The sequence below is a fragment of the Phyllobates terribilis genome, unplaced genomic scaffold (assembly GCF_046119375.1).
Source record: "Phyllobates terribilis strain yellow unplaced genomic scaffold, ASM4611937v1 Scaffold_1__5_contigs__length_1240528914, whole genome shotgun sequence".
Classification (NCBI taxonomy): domain Eukaryota; kingdom Metazoa; phylum Chordata; class Amphibia; order Anura; family Dendrobatidae; genus Phyllobates; species Phyllobates terribilis.
Genome location: NW_027362761.1, coordinates 697,978,587 through 697,991,654, shown reverse-complemented (window position 1 = coordinate 697,991,654; position 13,068 = coordinate 697,978,587).

Genomic DNA, 13,068 nt, shown 5'->3' with positions numbered 1-13,068 from the left:
AAAGCCGGATTCCAGAGCAGGATACTATGGTATTGGTGGTTGCTGGTGGGGCAGTCAAAGTGTCCAGGCGAGTATTGACTTTCCGCAGGTGACCCAGGATGAACTCCTGTTGGGACCTCTGTCGGGACAGTTCATGACAAAGGTCCGAGAGCGAGGGAGCTTGGGTGCCACTGGGTTCCATGGCCCGAGCAAACTGTAACGGGTCTGGGAGGCGGAACCTCTGAGCAACTTATACAAGGGGGCAGTCCTTGCAAGGAAGCGGGTGGCGACCAGGGAAGACAGGCAGGCGGTTACAGCAGGTGACCGGGACAGTCTCTGGGTAAACGGGCAGGAGGTCACAGCAAGTGACTGGGACAGTCTCTGGGTAAACGGGCAGGAGGTCACGGCAAGTGACCGGGGCAGTCTCTGGGTAAACGGGCAGGTACGACCTGTGACGGCTGAGCCTCCAGGTAGGCTAACAGGCAGGAAGCAGATGAGCGCTCCCAGGTGAGCGGGCAAGAGTCTCTGGACTGGCAGGTGGTTACAGCACGTGACGGCGGAGCCTCTAGGTAGGCTAACAGGCAGGTAGCAGATGAGCGCTCCCATGTGAGCGGGCAAGAGTCTCTGGACTGGCAGGTGGTCACAGCACGTGACGGCGGAGCCTCTAGGTAGGCTAACAGGCAGGTAGCAGATGAGCGCTCCCAGGTGAGCGGGCAAAATTCTCTGGACTGGCAGGTGGTCACAGCACGTGACGGCGGAGCCTCCAGGTAGGCTATCAGGCAGGTAGCAGGTGAGCGCTCCCAGGTGAGCGGGCAAGAGTCTCTGGACTGGCAGGTGGTCACAGCACGTGACGGCGGAGCCTCCAGGTAGGCTATCAGGCAGGTAGCAGGTGAGCGCTCCCAGGTGAGCGGGCAAGCTGGTCCATAGACAGACTGGCAGGTGTCGGAAGGCAGACCGTCGGACCTCAGGCTAGCAAGCAGGAAAGCGGATGACAGGCAGGAATCAGGCAGCAAACTGGCAGGAGACTGGCAGGTAACTGGCAGGTAACTGGCAGGTAACTGGCAACGGGACCTGAGGGCTGAAGCAGAGTAGTGAACAGTGCAACAACATTGCTCGGGCACCTCCATTTTGGAGGAGGTGCCTTATATATGGAGGGATCCTCCGGCCATTGGCCGGGGACTCCTTAGGGCGACGCGCGCGGCCCCTTTAAGAGAGGGGGAGCGCGCGCGCCCTAAGCACAGTGACCGGGGGAGAGCGGGCGCTGCAAGCAGAGCGGGAGGAAGCCGCCGGGCGCGGAGCAGAGAGGTGAGGGGAACAGAGTCCCTGCCTAGCAGGAGGCAGGGACGACGACGCTACAACAAGACGGATTTAATGCCCCTTGGAAGAGACGTGAAGGTTTCAGTAGCTTAACAGGAAGGTTTAAATGCCCCTTGAAAAGTGGTGGAGGTTACAGTAGCTTAACAAGACGGTTTGAATGCCCCTTGGAGAAGTGGTGTAGGTCGCAGAAGCTTAACAAGATGGTTTTATGCCCCTTGGAAGAGACGTGGATATTGCAGTAGCTTAACAAGACAGTTTAAATGCCCCTTGAAAAAGTGGTGGATGTCACATTAGCTTAACAAGACGGTTTTAATGCCTCTTGGAAGAGACTTGGAGGTTGCAGCAGCTTAACAAGACGGTTTATATGCCCCCTCGAAGAGACATGGAGGTCGCTGTAGCTTAACAAGATGGTTTTAATGCCCCTTGGAAAAGTGGTGGAGGTCGCATTAGCTTAACAAAACGGTTTTAATGCCCCTTGGAAGAGATGTGGTGGTTGTAGTATCTTAATAAGACAATTTTAATGCCCCTTGGAAAAGTGGTGGAGGTCGCATTAGCTTAACAAGACAGTTTTAATGCCCCTTGGAAGAGACGTGGAGGTCGCAGTAGCTTAACAAGATGGTTTTAAAGCACATTGGAAAAGTGGAGGAGTTCGCATTAGCTTAACAAGACGGTTTTAATGCCCTTTGGAAGACACGTGGAGGTTGCAGTAGCTTAACAAGACGGTTTTAATGCCCCTTGGAAAAGTGGTGGAGGTCGCATTAGCTTAACAAGACTGTTTTATGCCCCTTGGAAGAGACGTGGAGATTGCAGTAGCTTAACAAGACAGTTTAAATGCCGCTTGAAAAAGTGGTGGAGGTCACATTAGCTTAATAAGACGGTTTTAATGCCCCTGGGAAGAGACGTGGAGGTTGCAGTAGCTTAACAAGATAGTTTATATGCCGCTTGGAAGAGACATGGAGGTCGCTGTAGCTTAACAAGATGGTTTTAATGCACCTTGGAAAAGTGGTGGAGGTCGCATTAGCTTAACAAGACGGTTTTAATGCCCCTTGGAAGAGATGTAGTGGTTGCAGTATCTTAACAAGACGATTTTAATGACCCTTGTAAAAGTGGTGGAGGTCGCATTAGCTTAAGAATACAGTTTTAATGCCCCTTGTAAGAGACGTGGAGGTTGCAGTAGCTTAACAAGATGGTTTTATGCCCCTTGGAAGAGACGTGGAGATTGCAGTAGCTTAACAAGACAGTTCAAATGCCCCTTGAAAAAGTGGTGGAGGTCACATTAGCTAAACAAGACGGTTTTAATGCCCCTTGAAAAAGTGGTGAAAGTCGCATTAGCTTAACAAGACGGTGTTAATGACCCTTTGGAAGAGACGTGGAGTTTGCAGTAGATTAGCAAGACGGTTTTAATGCGCCTTGGAAAGGTGGTGGAGGTCGCATTTGCTTAAAAAGACGATTTTAATGCACCTTGGAAGAGACGTTGAGGTTACAGTAGCTTAACAAGACGGTTTAAATGCCCCTTGGAAGAGTGGTGGAGGTTACAGTAGCTTAACAAGACAGTTTTAATGCCCCTTGGAAAAGTGGTGGAGATCGCATTTGCTTAACAAGACGGTTTTAATGCCCCTTGGAAGAGACGTGGTGGTTGCAGTAGATTAACAAGACGGTTTAAATGCCCCTTGAAAAAGTGGTGGAGGTCGCATTAGCTTAACAAGACGGTTTTAATGCCCCTTGGAAGAGACGTGGAGGTTGCAGTAGCTTAAGAAGACGGTTTAAGAGCCCGTAGGAAAAGTGGTGGAGGTCGCATTACCTTAGCAAGATGGTTTTAATGTCCCTTGGAAGAGAGGTGGAGGTTGCAGTAGCTTAACAAAATTAATTAAATGCCCCTTGGAAAAGTGGTGGATGTTACAGTAGCCTAACAAGACGGTTTCAATGCCCACTGGAGAAGTGTTGGAGGTCGCATTAGCTTAACAAGACGGTTTTAATGCCCCTTGGAAGAGACGTGGTGGTTGCAGTAGATTAACAAGACGGTTTAAATGCCCCTTGAAAAAGTGGTGGAGGTCGCATTAGCTTAACAAGACGGTTTTAATGCCCCTTGGAAGAGACGTGGAGGTTGCAGTAGGTTAAGAAGGCGGTTTAAGAGCCCGTAGGAAAAGTGGTGGAGGTCGCATTACCTTAGCAAGATGGTTTTAATGTCCCTTGGAAGAGAGGTGGAGGTTGCAGTAGCTTAACAAAACGAATTAAATGCCCCTTGGAAAAGTGGTGGATGTTACAGTAGCCTAACAAGACGGTTTCAATGCCCACTGGAGAAGTGTTGGAGGTCGCATTAGCTTAACAAGACGGTTTTAATGCCCCTTGGAAGAGACGTGGAGGTTGCAGTAGCTTAACAAGACATTGTAAATGCCCCTTGGAAAAGTGGAGGAGGTCGCATTAGCTTAACAAGCCGGTTTTAATGCCCCTAGGAAGAGACGTGGAGGTCGCAGTAGCTTAACAAGATGGTGTAAATGCCCCTTGGAAGAGTGGTGGAGGTTACAGTAGCTTAACAAGATGGTTTTAAAGCCCATTGGAAAAGTGGAGGAGGTCGCATTAGCTTAACAATACGGTTTTAATGCCCCTTGGAAGAGACGTGGTGGTTGCAGAAGCTTAACAAGACGGTTTTAATGCCACTTGGAGAAGTGGTGGAGGTCGCTGTAGCTTAACAAGACGGGTTTAATACCCATTGGAAGAGAAGTGGAGGTTGCAGTAGCTTAACAAGGCGGTTTAAATGCCCCTAGAAAAAGTGGTGGAGGTTGCATTAGCTTAACAAGACGGTTTTAATTCCCCTTGAAAGAGACGTGGAGGTTGCAGTAGCTTAACAAAGCGGTTTAAATGCCCCTTGAAAAAGTGTTGGAGGTCGCATTAGATTAACAAGACTGTTTTAATGCCCCTTGGAAGAGACGTGGAGGTTGCAGTAGCTTAACAAGACTTTGTAAATGCCCCTTGAAAAAGTGGAGGAGGTCGCATCAGCTTAACAAGATGTTTTTAATGCCCCTTGGAAGAGACGTGGAGGTCGCAGTAGCTTAACAAGATGGTTTTAATGCCCCTTGGAAAAGTGGTGGAGGTCGCATTAGCTTAACAAGATGGTTTTATTGCCCCTTGGAAAAGTGGTGGAGGTCGCATTAGCTTAACAAGATGGTTTTAATGCCCTTTGGAAGAGACGTGGAGGTTACCGTAGCTTGAAAAGAACGTTTAAATGCCCCTTGAAAAGTGGTGGAGGTTACAGTAGCTTAACAAGACGGTTTTAATGTCCCTTGTAGAAGTGGTGTAGGTCGCAGTAGCTTAACAAGACGGTTTTATGCCCCTTGGAAGAGACGTAGAGATTGCAGTAGCTGAACAAGACAGTTTAAATGCCCCTTGGAAGAGACGTGGAGGTCGCAGTAGCTTAACAAGATGATTTCAATGCCCCTTGGAATAGGGATGGAGGTCGGATTAGCTTAGCAAGACAGTTTTAATGCCCCTTGGAAGAGACGTGGAGGTTGCAGTAGCTTAACAAGATGGTTTAAATGTCCATTGGAAGAGACGTGGAGGTCGCAGTAGCTTAACAAGACGGTTTTAATGCCTCTTGGAAAAGTGGAGGAGGTCGCATTAGCTTAACAAGACGGTTGTAATACCCCTTGGAAAAGACGTGGAGGTTGCAGTAGCTTAACAAGATGGTTTAAATGTCACTTGGAAGAGACGTGGAGGTTGCAGTAGCTTAACAAGATGGTTTAAATGTCCATTGGAAGAGACATGGAGGTCGCAGTAACTTAACAAGACGGTTTTATTGCCTCTTGGAAAAGTGGTGGATGTCGCATTAGCTTAACAAGACGGTTGTAATACCCCTTGGAAAAGACGTGGAGGTTGCAGTAGCTTATCAAGATGGTTTAAATGTCACTTGGAAGAGACGTGAAGGTTGCAGTAGCTTAACAAGATGGTTTAAATGTCCATTGGAAGAGACATGGAGGTCGCAGTAACTTAACAAGATGGTTTAAATGCCTCTTGGAAAAGTGGTGGAGGTCGCATTAGCTTAACAAGAAGGTTGTAATACCCCTTGGAAAAGAAGTGGAGGTTGCAGTAGCTTAACAAGAAGGTTTAAATGCCCCTTGAAACGTGGTGGAGGTTACAGTAGCTTAACAAGACGGTTTTAATGCCCCTTGGAAAAGTGGTGTAGGTCGCAGTAGATTAACAAGATTGTTTTATGCCCCTTGGAAGAGACGTGGAGATTGCAGTAGCTTAACAAGACAATTTAAATGCCCCTTGAAAAAGTGGTGGAGGTCACATTAGCTTAACAAGACGGTTTTAATGCCCCTTGGAAGAGATGTGGTGGTTGCAGTATCTTAACAAGATGGTTTTAATGCCCCTTGGAAAAGTGGTGGAGGTCACATTAGCTTAACCATACAGTTTTAATGCCCCTTGGAAGAGACGTGGAGGTTGCAGTAGCTTAACAAGATGGTTTAAATGTCCATTGGAATAGACGTGGAGGTCGCAGTAGCTTAACAAGACGGTTTTAATGCCTCTTGGAAAAGTGGTGGAGGTCGCATTAGCTTAACAAGACCGTTGTAATACCCCTTGGAAAAGACGTGGAGATTGCAGTAGCTTAACAAGATGGTTTAAATGTCCCTTCGAATAGTGTTGGTGGTCGCATTAGCTTAACAAGATGGTTTTAAAAGACGTGGAGATTGCAGTAGCTTAACAAGATGGTTTAAATGTCCCTTGGAATAGTGGTGGTGGTCGCATTAGCTTAACAAGATGGTTTTAATGGTTTTAAGAGACGTGGATTACAGAATACTAAAATCCTTCTACCCATTTTTGGGGAGTGGGTCTCCCTTAGTGTTCGCATATGCATTGAAAAGTAAAAGCTGACTAAAGTTAGGAGAAAATTCAGTGCCCGTTGGAAGAATGGTGGAGTTTGCAGTGGAATAAAAAGACAATATCAAAGCCCCTTGAAAAAGTGGTGGAGGTCACAGTAGCTTAACAAGAAGGTTTTAATGCCCTTTGGAAAAGTGGTGGAGGTTGCATTAGCTTAACAAGACGGTTTTGTTGCACCTTCAAAGAGACGTGGAAGTTGCAGTAACTTAACAAGATGGTTTTAATGCCCCTTGGGAAAGTGGTGGAGGTTGCATTAGCTTAACAAGATGGTTTTAATGCCCCTTGTAAGAGAGGTGGAGGTTGCATTAGCTTAACAAGACGGTTTTGTTGCCCCTTCGAAGAGACGTGGAGGTTTCAGTAGCTTAACAAGACGATGTGGAGAGGCAGACCATGGAGAAGGAAGATGTGGCGGATAAAGTCTTTAGCTAGCTCGGGAGCAGACGGGAGGCCTGGCAGGGGAATAAAATGAGCCATTTTAGAAAAGCGGTCAGCGACCACCCAAATGACCATACAACCGGCAGAGACGGGGAGATCTGTTATGAAGTCCATAGCTATATGTTGCCACGGGGCAGCAGGCACAGGCAGAGGAAGAAGGCAGCCGGTAGGCAGGTGTCTCGGAACTTTGTTGCGGGCGCAGGACACACAGGCAGAAACAAAGTCAATTACATCCTTGTGCAGGGTAGGCCACCAGTAGTGCCGGGTAATAAGCTGGAGGGTCTTTTTCTGACCGGCGTGCCCAGCTAGCTTAGACGAGTGACCCCAGTGTAGAATCTTCTCCCGATCGGACTCCGTTACGAATGTCTTACCGGGAGGGAGACGATTTAGGCCCACGGGGGCTACCTTCATTACTCTGGCGGGATCGATGATGTGTTTAGGCTCCTCCTCAAGATCAGACACCAGAAAGGAACGGGACAGGGCGTCAGCTTTGATGTTCTTGTCAGCCGGACGAAAATGAAGAATGAAATCAAAGCGGGCAAAAAACAAAGACCACCGGGCTTGGCGCGGGTTAAGTCTCTGGGCGCTCTGGAGATATGCTAAGTTCTTGTGGTCAGTGTAAATTATTACCGGGTGGAGAGCCCCCTCGAGCAGGTAACGCCACTCCTCCAGTGCCATCTTAATGGTCAACAATTCTCGGTCTCCTATAGAATAATTGCGCTCAGAAGAGGACGGACACCAGGGCGTCGTTATCCCAGGCCAGCTCTGAAGCAAGGGTACGGAACCGTATGGCATATTGGCCCACGGTGAGACTCCCTTGACGGAGGCGTAGCAGAGATGAGGCGGATGAGGTCCTCCGTCCGGGTTCGTCGAAGACCTTCCGGAAAGCCGTGAGAAAGGCTGGCAGGTCGGACACCAGAGGGTCTCCACTCTCCCATAGAGGATTTAGCCAAGCCAGTGCCTCTCCCGTGAGATGGGACATGATGAAGGCTACTTTGGCCCGGTCGGAATTAAACTGGTGGGACTGGTGTTCAAAGTGCAGGGTGCACTGGTTAATGAAGCCCCGAGCTTGAGCGGAGTCGCCTCCGAAACGAGGAGGTGCAGAAAGCCAGATTCCAGAGCAGGATACTATGGTATTGGTGGTTGCTGGTGGGGCAGTCAAAGTGTCCAGGCGAGTATTGACTTTCCGCAGGTGACCCAGGATGGACTCCTGTTGGGACCTCTGTCGGGACAGTTGATGACAAAGGTCCGAGAGCGAGGGAGCTTGGGTGCCACCGGGTTCCATGGCCCGAGCAAACTGTAACCGACAGGCAGGCGGTCACAGCAGGTGACCGGGACAGTCTCTGGGTAAACGGGCAGGAGGTCACAGCAAGTGACTGGGACAGTCTCTGGGTAAACGGGCAGGAGGTCACGGCAAGTGACCGGGGCAGTCTCTGGGTAAACGGGCAGTTACGACCTGTGACGGCTGAGCCTCCAGGTAGGCTAACAGGCAGGTAGCAGATGAGCGCTCCCAGGTGATCGGGCAGGAGTCTCTGGACTGGCAGGTGGTCACAGCACGTGACGGCGGAGCCTCTAGGTAGGCTAACAGGCAGGTAGCAGATGAGCGCTCCCAGGTGAGCGGGCAAGAGTCTCTGGACTGGCAGGTGGTCACAGCACGTGACGGCGGAGCCTCTAGGTAGGCTAACAGGCAGGTAGCAGATGAGCGCTCCCAGGTGAGCGGGCAAAAGTCTCTGGACTGGCAGGTGGTCACAGCACGTGACGGCGGAGCCTCAAGGTAGGCTATCAGGCAGGTAGCAGGTGAGCGCTCCCAGGTGAGCGGGCAAGAGTCTCTGGACTGGCAGGTGGTCACAGCACGTGACAGCGGAGCCTCCAGGTAGGCTATCAGGCAGGTAGCAGGTGAGCGCTTCCAGGTGAGCGGGCAAGCTGGTCCATAGACAGACTGGCAGGTGTCGGAAGGCAGACCGTCGGACCTCAGGCTAGCAAGCAGGAAAGCGGATGACAGGCAGGAATCAGGCAGCAAACTGGCAGGAGACTGGCAGGTAACTGGCAGGTAACTGGCAGGTAACTGGCAACGGGACCTGAGGGCTGAAGCAGAGTAGTGAACAGTGCAACAACATTGCTCGGGCACCTCCATTTTGGAGGAGGTGCCTTATATATGGAGGGATCCTCCGGCCATTGGCCGGGGACTCCTTAGGGCGACGCGCGCGGCCCCTTTAAGAGAGGGGGAGCGCGCGCGCGCCCTAAGCACAGTGACCGGGGGAGAGCGGGCGCTGCAAGCAGAGCGGGAGGAAGCCGCCGGGCGCGGAGCAGAGAGGTGAGGGGAACAGAGTCCCTGCCTAGCAGGAGGCAGGGACGACGACGCTACAACAAGACGGATTTAATGCCCCTTGGAAGAGACGTGAAGGTTGCAGTAGCTTAACAGGAAGGTTTAAATGCCCCTTGAAAAGTGGTGGAGGTTACAGTAGCTTAACAAGATGGTTTGAATGCCCCTTGGAGAAGTGGTGTAGGTCGCAGAAGCTTAACAAGACGGTTTTATGCCCCTTGGAAGAGACGTGGATATTGCAGTAGCTTAACAAGACAGTTTAAATGCCCCTTGAAAAAGTGGTGGATGTCACATTAGCTTAACAAGACGGTTTTAATGCCTCTTGGAAGAGACGTGAAGGTTGCAGTAGCTTAACAAGACGGTTTATATGCCCCCTCGAAGAGACATGGAGGTCGCTGTAGCTTAACAAGATGGTTTTAATGCCCCTTGGAAAAGTGGTGGAGGTCGCATTAGCTTAACAAAACGGTTTTAATGCCCCTTGGAAGAGATGTGGTGGTTGTAGTATCTTAATAAGACAATTTTAATGCCCCTTGGAAAAGTGGTGGAGGTCGCATTAGCTTAACAAGACAGTTTTAATGCCCCTTGGAAGAGACGTGGAGGTCGCAGTATCTTAACAAGATGGTTTTAAAGCACATTGGAAAAGTGGAGGAGTTCGCATTAGCTTAACAAGACGGTTTTAATGACCCTTGGAAGAGACGTGGTGATTGCAGAAGCTTAACAAGACGGTTTTAATGCCCCTTGGAAAAGTGGTGGAGGTCGCATTAGCTTAACAAGACGGTTTTAATGCCCTTTGGAAGACACGTGGAGGTTGCAGTAGCTTAACAAGACGGTTTTAATGCCCCTTGGAAAAGTGGTGGAGGTCGCATTAGCTTAACAAGACGGATTTAATGCCCCTTGGAAGAGACGTGAAGGTTGCAGTAGCTTAACAAGAAGGTTTAAATGCCCCTTGAAAAGTGGTGGAGGTTACAGTAGCTTAACAAGACTGTTTTATGCCCCTTGGAAGAGACGTGGAGATTGCAGTAGCTTAACAAGACAGTTTAAATGCTGCTTGAAAAAGTGGTGGAGGTCACATTAGCTTAATAAGACGGTTTTAATGCCCCTGGGAAGAGACGTGGAGGTTGCAGTAGCTTAACAAGATAGTTTATATGCCGCTTGGAAGAGACATGGAGGTCGCTGTAGCTTAACAAGATGGTTTTAATTAGTGTTGAGCCACCCCCGTAGTGTTCGAGTTCGGTTCGGTTCGTCGAACACCCGTGTGTTCGCCGAACTGTTCGTCGAACTGTTCGTCGAACACCTTCGAACACCGTTAAAACCAATGGCAGGCAAACAAAAACACATAGAAACACATAGAAAACACCTTCAAAGGTGTCCAAAAGCTGACAAACTGCTCAGAAGACACAACTAACACATGGAAAAGTGACAAGTACATATAGTCATGCGAAAAGAAAAGAGGTGGAGGAGTAAAAGGAGGGGGAGACACAGATATAGGCATGTCATGCCCTTCTAAAATCCAAAAAGTGAGAAGCCGACACGGCCAGTCCGCTCCTGCCCGTGCCACCTCCGTGTCGCCGGGTTTGTGCCAGAACCGCGGTGAACCCTGACGGCCAGCCCCCCTCTCCCAATACTGGTGCCTGTCCGCTGGTGGGTCGAGAGAGCCCCCCTGTGGTGGAGGCAGCTCTAAGCTTTTTAATTTAAATTGTCCCTCTAATTTGAATGAATACACTTTAAATCCATTTACAAGGATCTATTGGAGGGCAAGTCTCATGCCAGCAGCCGCGTAATTCCAGCTCCAGTAGCGTCCAGTAAAGCTGCTGCAGTTAAAAAGCTTTTATAAGGATCGAGCTCGGCTGTCCACCGCAAGGCATCCTAGTGCCAGTCCCAGCCCCTATGCCTTGGGGTGCCTCCTGATGCTCTTCACTGAGTATCCCGTGGTCCCGAAGCATTTCCTTTGAAAAAATTAAGTGTCCAAACTACAGGTGGTGTAGCTTGCTTAACAGCCGGGATAATCTGCTGACTAGCAGACACTGCTACTAGGCACAAAGTATTTCCTGGGCTAGATGCAGTTAAAAATTTGTAAGTAGATACTCTCGTTGGATGCTGAGAAAGCATTCCATAGAGTCTCCTGGCACGCCATATATGATTCTCTTAAAAAGCTTGGGGTAGGGGTCTAGGGGACCCTTTTATAGCCAAAATCACGGCCCTGTATCACAATACGTCACCTAGGCTGAAGATAAATGGAACTGTAGCACCGAGGGCTCGGTTGCTACAGACGTATTGCACCTCACCCAGAGGTGTGATATCTCACTCTCAGATAAGGATGGAGTGTGGATCAGGACCCGACACCTGCATGCATTACACCACATTGCCGTGGGGCAGGGCGACCAATATGCCCCTGAGATGGGCACGACAGTCCCTGTCCCTGGCTGGAGTGGGGGGAGGGAACACTGAGGAAGGGGAACCCTGCAGTGCAGGAGCAGGGAGGAAGCAGTTCCTGGGTGCATTGAGAAGGGAGTATAAAAGGTGGGCACCATCTTAGTTCAGTGCAGAGAAGTCTGAGCAGAAGTGGCAGGGAGCAGTGGCTCTGCATGAGCTCTGCTCCGGAGGCGGGCCTAGTAACAGAGGCCCAGGCCTGCAAGAGGGAGAAGGAAGGAAGAGGAACGGAGAAGGCGCCAGGAACGAGGAATGAAGGGATCCCAGGGGTGCGGACGGGCGAGTCGCCACCGCACGCCCGAATCCACCTGCGTGGAGGGATCAGGCCAAAGGGGGAGACCGGTCCCCGAACTAGTGGAGGCAGGAAACGACCCTCAGCTAGAAACCGGAGGCTCTGACATTTTATGTGGCGCAGCCCCTTGCTCCACCCGCTAGGAAGGCACCACATAGGGTCAGGGAAACTGGCGCCAAGTTTACCAAGAGGAGGCCCGAGGCAGCCGGACAGAAGTGTTGGTAAGAAAGGCCAGACAAAGGACACACAAAGGGGGTCCTGTGAAGCGCTCCAAAGTTATCTGGGAGTTGTCTGAGCCCCTCACCTGGTGAGCACAGTACGACGTGGGCAGCCGTTACCTGCAGACGTGGTCTGGATAATAAGAACTGTGAGTAAAGGCCCTGAACTGCATCACTGACTACGTGTCGTTACTGCTGCTGCCCTGCACCATCACCCCCATCCTCCGCATACACTGCCCTGAGGCTATACTCCTCCCGTGGGGAGTTATGCTACGCTCTGCTGCACCCACAACACCAGCCTTAGCGGTCTGCCCTGTAGCGGCGGTTCACTCTGACCGCAATCCATGGGTGGCGTAGTCGGACATTTAAACATCAAAACCACATAAATAGTTCCGCCACTGGTTTGACCGCCCTGAGCCACGGAACCGGATCGCCGCCACGAAGACTACAACCACCAGCATCCACCAAAAAGGGTCCGGCTCCGGGTGTCCCAAGGCCCAGGGGGTGCGTCAGAACATTTTCATCACCTTTCACAATCACCAATGGGACAAGGCAGGGATGTCCTCTGTCCCCTCTCTTATACATCCTAGTGACGGAGCACCTGCTCTCATCAATTCGCCATAACCCCAATATTAGGTGGATTGAGGTGGGAGGCACCGAGTACAAGTGCTCTCTATTTGCTGATGATGTCCTAGTATATATCACTCAATCACATATATCCATCCCTGCTGTTATGGCTGAAATAGATCACTTTGTTACATGGTAAAATTTTAAAATCAATGCAGCGAAGTCTGAGGCCCTCGATGTCTCCCTCCCTAAATCCATATAGGATTCCATCCAGTCCAACTTTCCCTTTGCCTGGCCCTCACAGGGTATCAAATACTTAGGAATTCCTATTCATAGAGACCTCTCCCATCTATGTTATCTTAATTTTGGGCCCTTTATTGAACAATTCCATACAGACCACGGTTGGCAAGTTAGAACTGTAAGATTCACTACGTGAACCACTGGTGTTTTGTGGAAAAGCACATGTACACCGCGTTCCAAATTATTATGCAAAAAGTGTTTAGGAGTGATAAGGGAAGAATTTGTTTGTTTGTCAGTTAAACTCATTGATGGTGATGTGTGTCAGGGCTCTTTATATCACTGTAAGCAATTGCAGACACCTGTGCTAATTAGTTTGGCAGGTGTGTCCA